Here is a 14,768-nt window from a genome sequence, read left to right on the forward strand (position 1 = left end):
GGGCTGGATACATGCTTTGCAAATAACATACAACAGAGAGACAAGCCTTGAATTAATATGGAGGTGAACAGTGGAGAGGGAAGAAACAGAAGCAGGAAGATTGTGGGTAGATGTAAGTCTGCAGTTGAAGTTCTATGTCTCTATGTTCTAACAACTGGAATGAAAGGCCATAAGTCTGCACAGAGGCCTCAGATTGAGAAGGGTTAAGAGGGTAGTTCTGAAAGAATGTGGAGAAATTTGTGGATGCCAAATCCATTAGATGATGTTGCATCTTTAACAGAGCCATCTTAAGCTATTTCAAATAGCTTAAATGTTTGTAAAATTAAAAGAACATAGAAAGGCAAATGTTAACAAATGTGAAGCCAGCCGGAGTGGCTGTGCGGTTCTAGGCGCTACAGTCTGGAACTGAGTGACCGCTATGGCCACAGGTTCGAATCCTGCCTCAGGCATGGATGTGTGTGATGTCCTTGGGTTAGTTAGGTTTAATTAGTTCTAAGTTCTAGGTGACTGACGACCTCCGAAGTTAAGTCGCATAGTGCTCAGAGCCATTTTTTGAACAAATGTGAAGATTAACATTCAATCTAAGGATCAGTAGGCCAGCAGATACTTTTTCTATGAAGCACACTTCACCAAGGGACTTCATCTAGAAGTTCACAGATGGCATCCGCAGGGCCCTGAGCAGTGTCTGACACTACTACCTCTTACTTCTGTCAGACCTTTCCTGCTTTCTTTCCTGTCGGCCTCCATTGGAATTTTTTTTTTTTTTTAAGCCCAAAGGTATTAGCTTTCAAGGCCCAACAGTGGATATCAGTTTCCTATCTCTCTCATCCCAGTTCTGTGGGGCTTGATGCAGGACTCTAGTCTGAGGTTGTGGGTGAAGTCCCATACAGCAGCTGATGCGAAGAAGGATTGCAGCTAATTAACAGGTTACCACCCGCCTCGAGCTGGGCAGCCCCCAGTCAAAAAGATACTAGCTCATCTCCCACCTTGCGCTTCTATGGGTGTATGGAGCAGAAAGCATCTCGGAGTGCTTGATACAAGGTGGGTTACTGAGGCACCTGGGAAAAACAACAATAAAGTAGCTCATATGAACAAAACCAACAACTCAATAACACAATTTGCCACTTGGAGTGTCAGAACTATGTTACCCAGACGTGACACTCCTACAGATGCAGCCCCTGTAGTCGGTAAAACAGCCATAATTGACAGAGAACTGCTGCGTCTTCACATTGATGTGGCTGCATTACAGAAAACTTGTCTCTCAGGAAAAGGCAGCCTGAGTCGAGATAATTAGACCTTTTTCTGGAAAGGGAGAGTAATTGAAGAAAGATGTGAGCATGGAGTTGACTTTGCAGTGCAAAACAGTCTCCTTAGCTGCTGCGAACAACCAAAATCTATTTTTTAATGATTAAACAATTTTAAGATCAAGGACAACTTCAGGCCCGATCACATTAATCTCAGCATATGCTCCCACTGTGAAAGTGCCACCTGAAATCAAAGACCACACAGCACTGGAAATATGAATGAGAATGGTCAGTGACTGCTAGAGCTTTGCAGCTCTCTTTCGCACTACATCACCAACCCTTACTTCCAGAACATAGCCATGCCCAAAGTAACGTGGAAACACTAATATTCAGGCCATTGTCATCAAACTGACTTCATCATAACCAGAAGATGTGACCTACGTCATGTCCCTACACATATCACAGTGCTGACTGTGAAACTGATCACTCTTTAGTTAAGACCAAATCATGGTTCACACCAAAGATGATTCACTCAGCTCAGAGCATTTGTCGATGAATGAAGATCAACACCAATGCCATTGAAGATGATGCACTACATAAAAAGCTCAGAGAAGATATTCAGACAAAACTGAATCGTGAGTCCTTGATAACTGTGCAGAGCACCGAAAACATGTGGAATCTAACTAAAGAAAATATTATGCAAACAGCTATTAGAACATTTGGAAAGCCGGGTAAGACTCATTTTCAGTGACTGGTTTGCTGTATGTGAAAGGGAGCCGTGCCCATATATAGACAAGAAACACAATGCTCATACACAGCTTATGAATAATCTTAAAGACCAATGATCAATAGCCACGTACAAGGGCTGCAAAGCAGATATGCACCAAGTTTCTTCTCACTGTGCAAACAGATAATGGACCAGCCTTTGCAAATCTAGTCAGATCTGCCGTGACAAAGGAGATTTCCATGGCATGTATCAAGCCACCAGAATGGCCATAGGGCCAACAAGCAGGATGTACTCTGCAATAAAAGATGTTAATGGTGACCCAGTCAATGATAAAAACCAGTAGCTAGATAGATGGGTGCACCACTATGATAACCTATACTCAGAAGAGGTCAACATTTCTTCAGTAGCTTTGGGTACTTCAGCAACTTATCCTGCCATTATATGTGGCTTTCGTCAATCTCAGCAAAGCCCTTGACACCATCAGTAGGCAGGGAAAAAATTGGAAAAAACTGAATGTCCATGAACTTTGCTGTCCAGATTTTTTTTTTTTTTTTTTTTTTTTTTTTTTTTTTTTTTTTTTTTTTTTTTTTTTTTTTTCCCCTCCAAGTGCTTTTGAGAATTGCAATGTTAGAGTACACATGCATACTAGGAAAGATAGAAGGCTTTCCCTAGTATCAAGATTTAGTCAGGCATGCCACCTATTCTTGAAGATTGTAACCAGTAGAAAGACCATAATTATGGTTCAGGGTGCTAACACACAGTCAAATATCACATTAGATGTAACTACTAGGCAGGTCGTGGATAACTTCTGCTACCTTGGATCCACTATTGAATCAAACATGTCTGTTGACAAGGAGATTGATGCTGGCATTGGAAGAGTTGTGATAACTTTTGACAAGCTCTCTACATGTGTTTGGCAAAACGACAAACTCCCTTTGGCCACCAAAATTCTTGTATATCAAACTTGCATCCTCAGCTTCCTTTTGTATCCATCAAAGACATGGACTACTTTTGCCAAACAAGAACATTATCTTAATTCTTTGTACATGCAGTGCCTGAGAGCTATCTTCGGAGTAACATGGAAGGATAAAGTGACCAATGAAGCAGTACTGTCTAAAACTAACTGCAACATCATTTCAGCTACCTTAAAGCTGACTGAGACACATCTACTGTATGGATCCTGAGAGATTACCACATGAAGTGATGCTTGGGAACATTTCTATGGCCAAAAGACCAGAAGGATGTCCTGTATTCAGGTTCAAAGACTCCTTTAAATGAGATATGGAGAGCTTTGGCATCAACACCAACAGGTGGGAGGCACGGGCTAGCATGAGACCAGAGAGGCGCAATGATATATCATCTGGAATGTCGAAGCATGATGAAGGCTTGTTAAATAGATTAAGGCAGAAAAAGCTTTGCAATGCTACCACTGCTCCTGGCTCAGCAGCTACATATACTTGTGAAACATGTGGCAAGAGATGCCGGGCTGCCATTGGCTTGATAAGCCATGTGAAAAAATGTAACTCACCATAAAAGAAATTAGTATACTGAATGTATTCCAATCTGTAGTACTATCTGAATTTCTCACACAGTAATAGTTCTCTGTTACTTTAAACAAAAATCAGTGACATTAATCGTTCTGCTGCATAACAAAGTAATATCAATATATACAGATTAATCCACAAAAGAACAGGGTTATATCATAATTTCTCCATTGCTCTGTTCACAGACATCTATACAATACACTGATTTCCTTTGCAAAGTTACATATCTAGGTCATCATCATCATCTAGGTGTAATTTTGCAAAACGATATGAAATGGAACAAGCACGTAGGGTCGGTTGTAGGGAAGGCAAATGGTCTACATCATTTTATTGTGGGATGTCTAGGAAAGTGTAGCTCATTTATAAAGGAGACCACATACAGAACACTAGCGTGACCCATTCATGAGTACTGCTTGAGTGTTTGTGATCCCCTCCAAGTAAGATTAAAGGAAAACACTGAAGCTCCTCAGAAGCATGCTGCTAGATTTGTTACCAGTATGTTCAATCGACACAGAGTATTTTCGAGATGTTTCCTGAACAATGATGGGAGTTCCTGAAAGGAAGACGACATTCTTTCTGCAAAACACTATTGAGAAAATTTAGAGAACCAGTATTTTCTACAGACTGCATGACATTTCTACTACCCCAACATACAAGATAAGATAAATTGTATGGCCCATACGGAGGCATACAGACAGTCATTTTATTCCCTCACTGTATTTGCATTTGGAATGGGAAAGGCAATGACTAGCGGTGGTGCAAGGTATCCTCTCCAATGTACCATACAGTGGCTTGCTAAATATGTATGTAGGTACAGATGTAAAGAGTTTTAATAGTACCTGTAAATTCTGTTTCACCACCATGCCATTCTTAACGTAACTTTCCATCTGAAAACTACTGGCTGAAGTGACAAAATCACTGTATACTTCTAACTAGGCACCTTTCCGTCACATTTAGTGCTTCTCATACATTCGTTTCTGTTGTAGTTAGAGGGCAAAATGAAATTTTTACTGAGATTTATATGAGGAGCTCAGTTACTACTTTTAGTTATTATTATAATGGCCCTTTCTGCAGTTTGAAGACAGTGTTTGTGGTTTGTGTGTGGGACGCCCAAAAAAAAAAAAAAAAAAAAAAAAGAGGCAGTGCCTATTATACACTGATGACATTTTCTTTGCTGGTGTATTTGTGTGGTTAATCCACCTCAGGTGTCAGTTAATACTGACTCCTAAAACTTTTGTGTTTGGTATACTGTCTATGAAAGTTTCATCCACATTTAACTTTACAGTATTGTATTTCTCCTTTACACTGAAGTTGACACTTACTGTTTGTTCAGTGTAAGTTTATTGCATGATGACAAATTGGAAACATCCTTTACAGTTCCATTTCCGGGGTTTTATCTGTGATTACAATGTTGCTGCAATCGGCAAAAAGAACTTTTTCCCATGTCTAACATTATCAGGAAAATAACAATATTGTGGAAATTAAAGTTGCTACTCGCCATATAGCGGAGATGCTGAGTTTGCAGATAGGCACAACAAAAAGACTGTCACAAACATAACTTTCAGCCAGGTAGGCTTTCATCAAAATCAGACAACAAACACACACATACACACATGCATACACAACTTACACACATATGACTACAGTCTCAAGCAACTGAGGCCACACTTCCAGTGCCAGGCAGTGTGGCCTCAGTTGCCTGAGACTGCAGTCATATGTGTGTAAGTTGTGTATGCATGTGTGTATGTGTGTGTTTATTGTCTAATTTTGACAGAGGCCTTACTGGCTAAAAGGTATATTTGTGACAGTCTTTTTGTTGTGCCTATCTGCACCTCAGCATCTTTGCTATACGGTGAGTAGCAACTTTCCTTATCACACATTGTTACATTCCATCCTGGTTTTCCATTGTTTGATTGTCAAGAAAGTCACTGATGTAGAACAAAAACAATATTGGCCCTAAGGAACTATTAAGTTAATATACTTGGGATTTAAAACACATTTCATTAAAAATTTTACTGTATTTGAAGCCTGTACTACCTTTATTCTTTGTATACTGTTTTCTAGGTATGATCAGAACCCATCATTGACAATTTCTTTTATTGCTAATGATTCTGGTTTTTCTTAGTAGAATGTTTAGGTCATGAGTATCAAAGGCTTTTCATAGTTTTACATCTAAAAATATGCCTGTGACACATTCATTATTGTCTAGTGCATCAGCTACCATTTTTGTAAACTCTAGTCAGGTTCTATACTCTTTTTTTTTTTTTTTTTTACTTCAGGAAAAGAACTGTGCTTCACTGAGGATTTTATATTTATTCAAGTATTTCATTAGACTGTCTTTCATAATTGGTTCTTTTATTTTTGAGAATGATGACAACAGAGAAACGGGCTTGTAGTTGTTCATATCTTCTGCATGACCTTTCTTTACTAGAGGCACAATCCTTAACAGTTTCAGATGCTATGGCAAGTTACTGGAATTGAAGAATTCACTTATTATGCCACTTAGTGGGGATTATATCTGCCTATGCATTCTTGAAGTACACAGAGTGGCACTTCATCTATGCCTGCTGACTTCTCATTTTTAATGTTTGCCCCATTTCTGTGACTTACATACTCTGCAATGGGTAACATCAACGTATTTGGCACTGGAACAACATTTGATTTTAGAATTTTTGTCATAGTTTCTTTGCTATATGTGAAAAATTTGAATTCACAAAATTTAGAATTTAGATTGCTCCTCAACAAATGGAGGAGGCACTGAGTCACAGAAAGCATAATGAAAAAGACTGCTACAACATTAACCTTTGGACAAAGTCCTTCCTCTGAAATAGAAAACACGCACACACACACAATTCCTCAAGCACAACACACACACACACACACACACACACACACACACACACACACACACACACACAGCCCACTGTTGGACTCCAGTGCCCAGAGATGGTGGCCATGTGTGTGGGAGTTATGTTTGTGTAAAAGTGTGCATTTTCTATTTTGGAAGAATTTATGTCTGAAAGCATAATACTTTAGCTGTATTTTCAATTTGCATTCCCATGTCTCAACACCACCTCTCTGTGGTAGCAGTCTATGTTGTTATTCCACCCTGGACTTTCCATTGATTCACTTGCAGAATTTGATAGTTTCTGTGAATCATTTATTGATCTAGTGCTGTCTTTTATCTGTAAGTTATTGTGAATCTGTTTCTTGTTTAACAGTCTTCCAGGCTGCTTTGCTTTTATTTTCGGAATTAACTACTATTTTGTCATTTTCTCACTGTTGTGGCAGGCACGATCTTCCAATGTATGTTTCTGTATCTTTGATGATGGTTAGGAACTCTCGCTCACTACAAATTTTCCTTTTAGTTCCATCTCTTGGCATAAACCACAATTGGTCCCCACTCAGAATTTGCTTATCACCTAGTGACACTGCTCACTGTCTTTGGGACAGGTGCCTTTCAACAATTGTGGCTTTACCATTCTTCACAAAGTTTCTCTACCAGGATGCTCCTTACACTATAACATTACTGAACCACTCTGAGAATATTCCTAAATGAGGTGAACAAGGCTCATGTTGAAGAGATTTAGTTGACCAGTAATATCCTTCACATGATGGTTGTGGCCAGCAAAGCTTTCCCTTATATATCTTTGAAATATAAGAGCTGTACTAACAGAGCCTTAGTTATGACAACTAGTTGTACACAATTTCTTCAGGTTGATATTCAGTACACTGGTCAAAAAGAATTATGAAACTTCTGATCTAATTACTATCTATATCTACACAAATAAAAATGTAAATGTACTTCTGTACAAATATTATGAAAAGGATAGCTGCTACTCACCATACAGCAGAGATGGTGAGTCGCAGATAGGAACAACAAAAAGACTGTCGAAAAGTGAACTTTCAGCTAACAAGGCCTTCTTCAGAATTAGACAAGAACACACACACACACACACACACACACACATACACACATGCCCACAGTCTTTCTGCCAGAGACTGAGTTGTGTGTGTGTGTGTGTACTGTCTAATTTCAAAGAATGCCTTGGCTGAAAGCCCACTTTCTTTATGTTGTACCTATCTGTGACTCAGCATCTCCACTATATTATGAGTAACAACTATCCTTTTCATAATTTTGTTACATTTCATCCTGGATTTTCCATTATTTCATTTGTACAAAATTGTAAATCTCCTCAAGTTCTTGACCAATAGCTATGAGGTTTTGACACAATGTTGGATTCGAATACACACATGTAAGGAGTTGATCTTATATTGTACACATTCTTTAAGAAGGGATTGTTTGAAATTCTAATCTTAAGGTGTGAAACAGGGGATAAAGGTTTTTTTTGAGAAAGTCACTATTAAGGCAATTTTGAAGGTAGACCCACAAAAACTGGTATTTGGTTTGTCAGCCAGAAAATAAAAAAAAATATGTGTGTCGGCATTTTAAGAAATTCAAAAGGGGGTTAATAGAATGTGAAAGTTTTTTTGAAAATAAATAATTACTAAAGAAATTCTAAAGGATTTTTAAGGCTACATCTATGAGAATTGATATTTGACTTCTCGGTTAGAAATAATAATAACAATAATAATAAAAAAATGTGTTTCAGTGTTTCTGGAAATTCAGTCTCAAAAGGAGTGCAACAGGGGATGAAAATTTTTAAGAACATATTTCATTACATTAAAACAAACTTTTAAACCTAAATTTATGGAAATTGGTATTTCACTTCATGGTTAGATGTAAAGAAATATTTGTTGGGGGAAGAAAGATGCTCCGCAAGAACACAAAAGGTGTGATTAACAAAAACTTTGGACTCCAGCTACCAGAATCGCTTTCTGGTCAGAAGTACATTCAGAAAAGATGCCTATATGACCTTAATTAGTGTGAAAAGCTTAGAAAGTGATGCAATTTGTGAACAACATAAAAATACAATTAAAAAAACAAAACAAAAAAATATCCGCAGGGCATACAGTCTAAATGAGCAAGGCAGAGGGCACTAAACTAGTACAACATGTATGTAATAATTATAGGTAAAAATCAATAACAATGTAAATGTTCATTTGTACAAAATTGTAAATCTCTGGAAGTTTTTCATTGTTTGCTTTGAAATTTTGACAAAACTTTGGAGTCGAATACAAAATATATACAACGCATTTTCTTTCACTGCTTCAATGGACAAAAATCTTGTTCTTGTTAATTCCGATCTGACCACGGGGAACAGGTGAAGTTTACTTGATGCTAGGTCGGGCAAAGAAGATGGGTGAACTAACTCTGGGATGCTGTACTTCACTAGAAACTTCTTAACAGACAATGTGGTATGAGCTGACGAGTTTTGTGATGCAGAAACCAGTTTGACCTTCAGGAACCCAGTGAAAATGCACAATTCCATGAACATAAAAAAAAAAATCATCATCCCTTTGACTCTTCATTTGCTCATTCAAGCTCTTTTTTGGTTCTGGGGAAGTTGGGCCCTTACAATATATGGACTGGTACTTAGTTTCTGGATCATAAGACCACTGTTTCCAAGAAGTTAGGATCATTTTCAATGGTAATCAAAGTGTTAGTTAAAACATTTTCACTAGTTTCTTTTTGTTCAATACTAATAATTTTCAGAGCATATTTTGCACACTCTTTTCTTGTGTTAAATTGGTTACGTAGAATTTGCCACAGACATTCTTTGTCAATTCCTATAGTTTCAGCAATTGACTGAATACTGAACTGATGACCATATGAAAGCCTACTTTTTTGATATTTTCATCTGATTTCAATGCTGAAGGGAGTCCTGGCCACAAGTCATCTTCAATGTTTTCTCAGCCATCTCAGGAACACTTGAACCACTCAAATCTCACATATGTGGTAAACAGTCCTTGCCACACACTTCCTTAGCAGTTTTTCTAAGTTTCATGTGAAACTTCATGACAATTTCTTGCGCTATTATTACACTTATGATATTTCTGGCTAAACAAAATAACAGCTCTTACACAAACAAAGGCCACAGTGACACTGATTTGTTTGCATGCACCAGAGAAACTGCACTCAACAAAGAAGGCCTCAAACTTCACAGCTTTTTATTGTCTGTCTTTGGCGCATGTGTGCTTACTCTCTAACAGCATCATTGCCCTTAGTTTAAAGCCACACGTCATATATAAAATTAAATATAATATGCACAGTATACATATTTGTATACCACATGGCACTCCAGTAGGTATATAACAAAAACTACATAGTCAAATGCAAAGTTGTGTTACTTTAAAGGAATCGGTGAAGAACGTTTGGAGAACTATGATTTTGTACAAATGAACATTTGGACATATATAAATAAAAATGTATATATCCGCTAGTACAAAATTGTAAACCTCCAAATGTTCTCCAAAGATTGCTTTGAAATTTGACACAATGCTGCATTCGAATATGTTCGTTTTTACGTACTTGTTTTTAATATAATAATACATAAATAAAAATGTAATACATAAAGGGGAAACATTATTACCAAGGATATCCAAATGTTCTTGACCTACTTACTTTAAACTTTTACACAATACTCTAATGAACATTTTGGTGGACACAGGACATACATAATGTTGTTAGCAAACAGAAAAGTTGTATTTAAGGTATGTCTACAGAATCTGAATATGTAATAAAAATAAAGAAAGCTCAAGGTTGGTGGTAGAGGGGAGGGGGGTGGGGGTGGGGGGGAAGAGGATATGGACTGAGCTGTGGGATTGAAATGGAGATGGAAACAGGGAAGGACGTGATGGACAGAGAGAGTGGGGGAGGACGAGGTAATGGACACAGAGATGGTGAGGCAGAGATAGACAGAGACAGGGATTGTGTGCATGGGGGAGAAGGAGATTAGGGCATATATCCAATTCCCATATGTCTTACAAATTTGTGGTTTGTGTTTTCTTTCTTTTCCATTTAACCAGACAGGGACCCAGCAATTCATAGTCAGGAATAGTCAGTCTTGGAAAAAAAACATTTTAAGACCAAGACTTTTGTTCTTATTTCACTACTATTCCACTTCACAGTTTGCTCTGAAAATTTGTTCCATTCTGTTGTATACATCTACATAATGCCAAGGTGATTTCAGTTGATAAACTTTTATCAAATTCTTCACTAAAAGCGAAGTTTTCGTCAATGACACTGCCAACATTTTGCAGGTTTGAGTGCCGCACATGCTTTTGGGTGATGCCTGGCAGAAGACCTTGAAGTTGTGCATGTAGCACTGTTTCAATGTTCAGATAACTTAGACACTGTTCTACGTGATGTAATATTCATTCCAGCCCCCACAGTTTATCTTAAAATTAGAGTCAGGCATAAACTTAAAGTTAAGGATATGGAGTGAAGAGCAAATTGAAAAATACAGAAGAGACTGTCTTGCACAACAAAAGAGACTGTCTTACACAACATGTGGTTTTCTGATGGATGAACATCAATGAATATTGCACATGAAATAAATGTATGGGTATAATAAGTGAAGGGGTTCTCATGTGAAGATAAGAACTGACTGATTTTTCTCCATCCCACTATAACCAGTGAATAGTAATGAGCCATTCTGCAAAAGCAGTTTAGCCCTATCTCTTGACATCAGGTCTGCCATTGCAAACACATCAGTTTATGCTGGATGGAGTATTCCCACAAAAAAGCATCATAATGCTTGATTTCCTACAAGATAGGCTTGACCCTCGTGTAATGTCAAACAGATTACCCAAATGTCATCAAGGTGGCCAAATGAGGAAACACCACACCCTGGACATTAATCCCACATAACTTTTTAGTATTCTCAAAGTAAAATGTGTGACATCCAAAACTATGGTGAAATCTAGGGTCTATATTGTGGACTTATGACATGCAATGTCTATGGGTTTATCTCAGGGACTCATCAGCAGTGTACTGGAGCAACATCAAGAACTTGGGGTGCACTTACAAAATGGCTAACACATGTGTTGTGTTACCAATTAATCCTGTAATGATTATTTTGATTCCAATTGTATACACAACATTCACAGTATAACATTGTTCACAATACAAACTTCATAACATTTCAGGTGCCACCGTAGGTGAAATAAGGCACATTTTCTTAAGATTACAAATGCAGTTACTCAAAATACACTGCTGTACATTTATATTTATTACTTAATCAATTAATTATTAAGGTTAAAAACAAATAATGGAAAATCAAGGAAGGAAAGTAACAATATTAAGAAAAGGGTAGTTGCTACTCACCATATAGCAGAGGTGGTGAGTTGTAGATAGGCAGAACAAAAGAACTGTCACAATATAAGATTTTTACCAATAAGGCCTTTGTCAAAAATAGATGACAGCCACACACACTCATGTAAACGCAACTCACACACACATGACTGCAGTCTCCAGCAGCTGAAGCCACATTGTGAGCAGCAGCAACAATGCATGATGGAAGAGTCAACTGGGTGGGGGTAAGGAGGAGGCTGGAGCGGAGAGGTGAGGGATAGCAGGGTAGTGGTGGGAGACAGTGAAGTGCTGATGGGTACCCTGCAGGGACGAGGTAGACAGAGAGAGAGGGTAGAGCAGCTAGGTGCAGTCAGGAGGACAGATGGATGGCATGTCAGAGTTCGGAGGGGGGGGGGGGGGGGTCTAGCGGGAAAGGAGAGAAGTAAAAAGACAGGATCCATTGGTGGAATAGAGAGCTGTGCAGTACTGGAATAGGAACACGGAAGGGGCTGGATTGGTGAGGACAATAACTAACGGAGGTTGAGGCCAGGAGGGTTATGGGAATATAAGATATAATACAGGGAGAGTTACCACCTGCATAATTCAGAAAAGCTGCTGTTGGTGGGAAAGCTCCATATGACACAGGCTGTGAAGCTGTCATTGAAATGAAGACTGTTGTGTTGGGCGGCATGCTCAGCAGTAGGGTGGTCCAGTTGTTTCTTGGCCACAGTTTATGGGTGGCCAACCATACAGACAGACAGCTTGTTAGTTGTCATGCCCACATAGAATGCAGCACAGTGGTTGCAGCTTAGCTTGTAGATCACGACTGGTTTCACAGGTAGCCCTGCCTTTGATGGATTAGGTGCTGTTCATGACTGGACTGGCATAGGTGCTGGTGGGAGGATGTATGGGATAGGTCAAGCATCTACATCTATTACAGGGGTATGGGCATTATGATGTAAACATTACGCTGTGTATTCTTCCATGTTTGCTGGAACCTCACTGGAGTTCATTTCATGTGGAGCAGAAGCCAAACTGTTTCAAGTACAGACAAGTATGATAATGAGGATAAGTTTTATGCTATGCGTTATGTGCACATCAACTCAGCAATAATATGTGGCAACAACAGCTCTACTGGCGCATTTAACTTAGACAGCACTGGCCAGACAAGTGATCCAACTAACCTGCAGTGATGTGAAAGTTGCAATAAAGATGTAAAAAGAGATGAGCAGAGAACAATATAGCTTCGAATCTCATTTAAATTTTGAAACAGAAAGAAATAACATATGGTAAAACCCAGGCGATACGCTTGTTAGGGGATCAGATAGAAAACAACCTGCCCTCAATCTTAGCTAACATAGTACTGTAATTAAAAACAAGATTGATAAGAATTTCTGACTTTAATAATGATAATTTTTTTGCATGAGCTACATGTGGCGCAAAAGTTCACTAATGGGATTTTACCATTTGGTTAAATATTGAAACCACTGACGGTATTACAGTCAGTTGTCTGGTAATCTCTAAACTCCTTCCATATCGGACTCCGAGGAACACATTTCAGTACTGCTATACTGATAATGGGGTGATCAGCAACAGAATCCCAAGCCACCAAAATGGCCATATGTCCTCCTTCTCTTTTATAACAGGTTGTTCTCCATTTTGCCATCGTTCAGCAGAGACGGGGCACGAAGCTTTGTGCATTAGTTTCAATAAATTTGGCAACCTAAATATCTTGTTATTTCTCAAGAGGAATTCCTTAACTTGGCTCCAGATCAATTCTGTTGGGTTCGGATTGCAGTATTAAGGTGACAACTGTAAAAATGCAGCATTTGTACAGTGTGCTCAATGACATGAATGTTATTGTTTTCTATGTTTCTATGATGCTTATCACTCTGGCTCATGTGAGACCACATGTGTCCTACAAAACAATGGGCATATTCAAAGAAAAAGTATTTGATTTTTCATTTTTCTCCAAACAATTTAATTGTGTAATGATTTCTTAACATCAACAATATTTTATAAAAGACTGACAATTAAGAATGTGTATTTTCAATGAAATCCAGAATTTTGCATGCAATATGTTATTAGAAACTAGAAGACGTGCATTTTTCTTGATAAACGTTGGTTAAGTATGAGTTAATTACCATATATTTGGTGAATTTCGTATTTAAATGATTTAGGTATTCAAAACAAATAAAAAAAGAGTGTCCTCAGACTGGTTTCATACCACCGCCCTCAATCACACCCCTGTGATAGTCTGTGACACTACCAATTACATTACACACGTAATTCAAATCGTTGTCCTCATATTTATTACATAGTTTCTCAAAAAAACTCCAAAGCTGAATTTTCTCTGTAATCTTGTGAAAACATTAGCGGCGTTCTGTATGCGTGCTTCACTATGAAGTAGGAAGCAGCGTCATCCATTTTCACGGTAGGTATGAACAGTGAGACAATTACAACACAAGTAGCATTTAAGCCCATTACAGAGACAGTGACTGTACATAATTTTTGAAATAAAAATTACATAGCTGAAGTACGGTCAAAAAAAATGTTGATAGCTGATAATACATCAGAATATATTAAAGTTTCATACACAGTGACATAGTAATAAGATTTCTACTACATAAGTTGTACCTACTTCCAAGGGTGGAGCAACACCAGTGTATGAGAGTTACAGCTCCTGATCAATTATCGCATTAGTGTTTGTTTACATCAGGTTTATTCATATGATGAACGAAGTATAACTTCCTGACTGCACCTAGCTGCTCTATCCTTTCTCCATCTCATCCCTGCGGGCCCCCCAGCAGCACTTCACCAACCCCCACTCCTACCCAGCTATCCTCCCCTCCGCACCCCAATCCAATTGCCTCCCCCATCATGCACTGCTGCAGCTGCTTGCAGTGCACTTTCAGCTGACAGAGACTGTGGTCATGTGTGTGAGAGTTGTGTTTGCATGAGTGTGTGTGTGGCTGTTGTCTATTTTTGATGAAGGCCTTGTTTTCTGAAAGCTAATATTGAGATAGTCTTTTTGTTGTGCCTCTCTGTGACTCAGC

General features: G+C 38.5%; 1 protein-coding gene across 1 annotated transcript in view; it reads right to left on the reverse strand.

Annotated features, from left to right (window-relative positions):
* LOC126419763 (cubilin-like) overlaps window positions 1–14,768 on the reverse strand; it is a 753,686-nt gene that overhangs the window by 430,002 nt on the left and 308,916 nt on the right. The window lies entirely within an intron of this gene.

Source organism: Schistocerca serialis, chromosome 9, assembly GCF_023864345.2.
Source record: "Schistocerca serialis cubense isolate TAMUIC-IGC-003099 chromosome 9, iqSchSeri2.2, whole genome shotgun sequence".
Classification (NCBI taxonomy): domain Eukaryota; kingdom Metazoa; phylum Arthropoda; class Insecta; order Orthoptera; family Acrididae; genus Schistocerca; species Schistocerca serialis.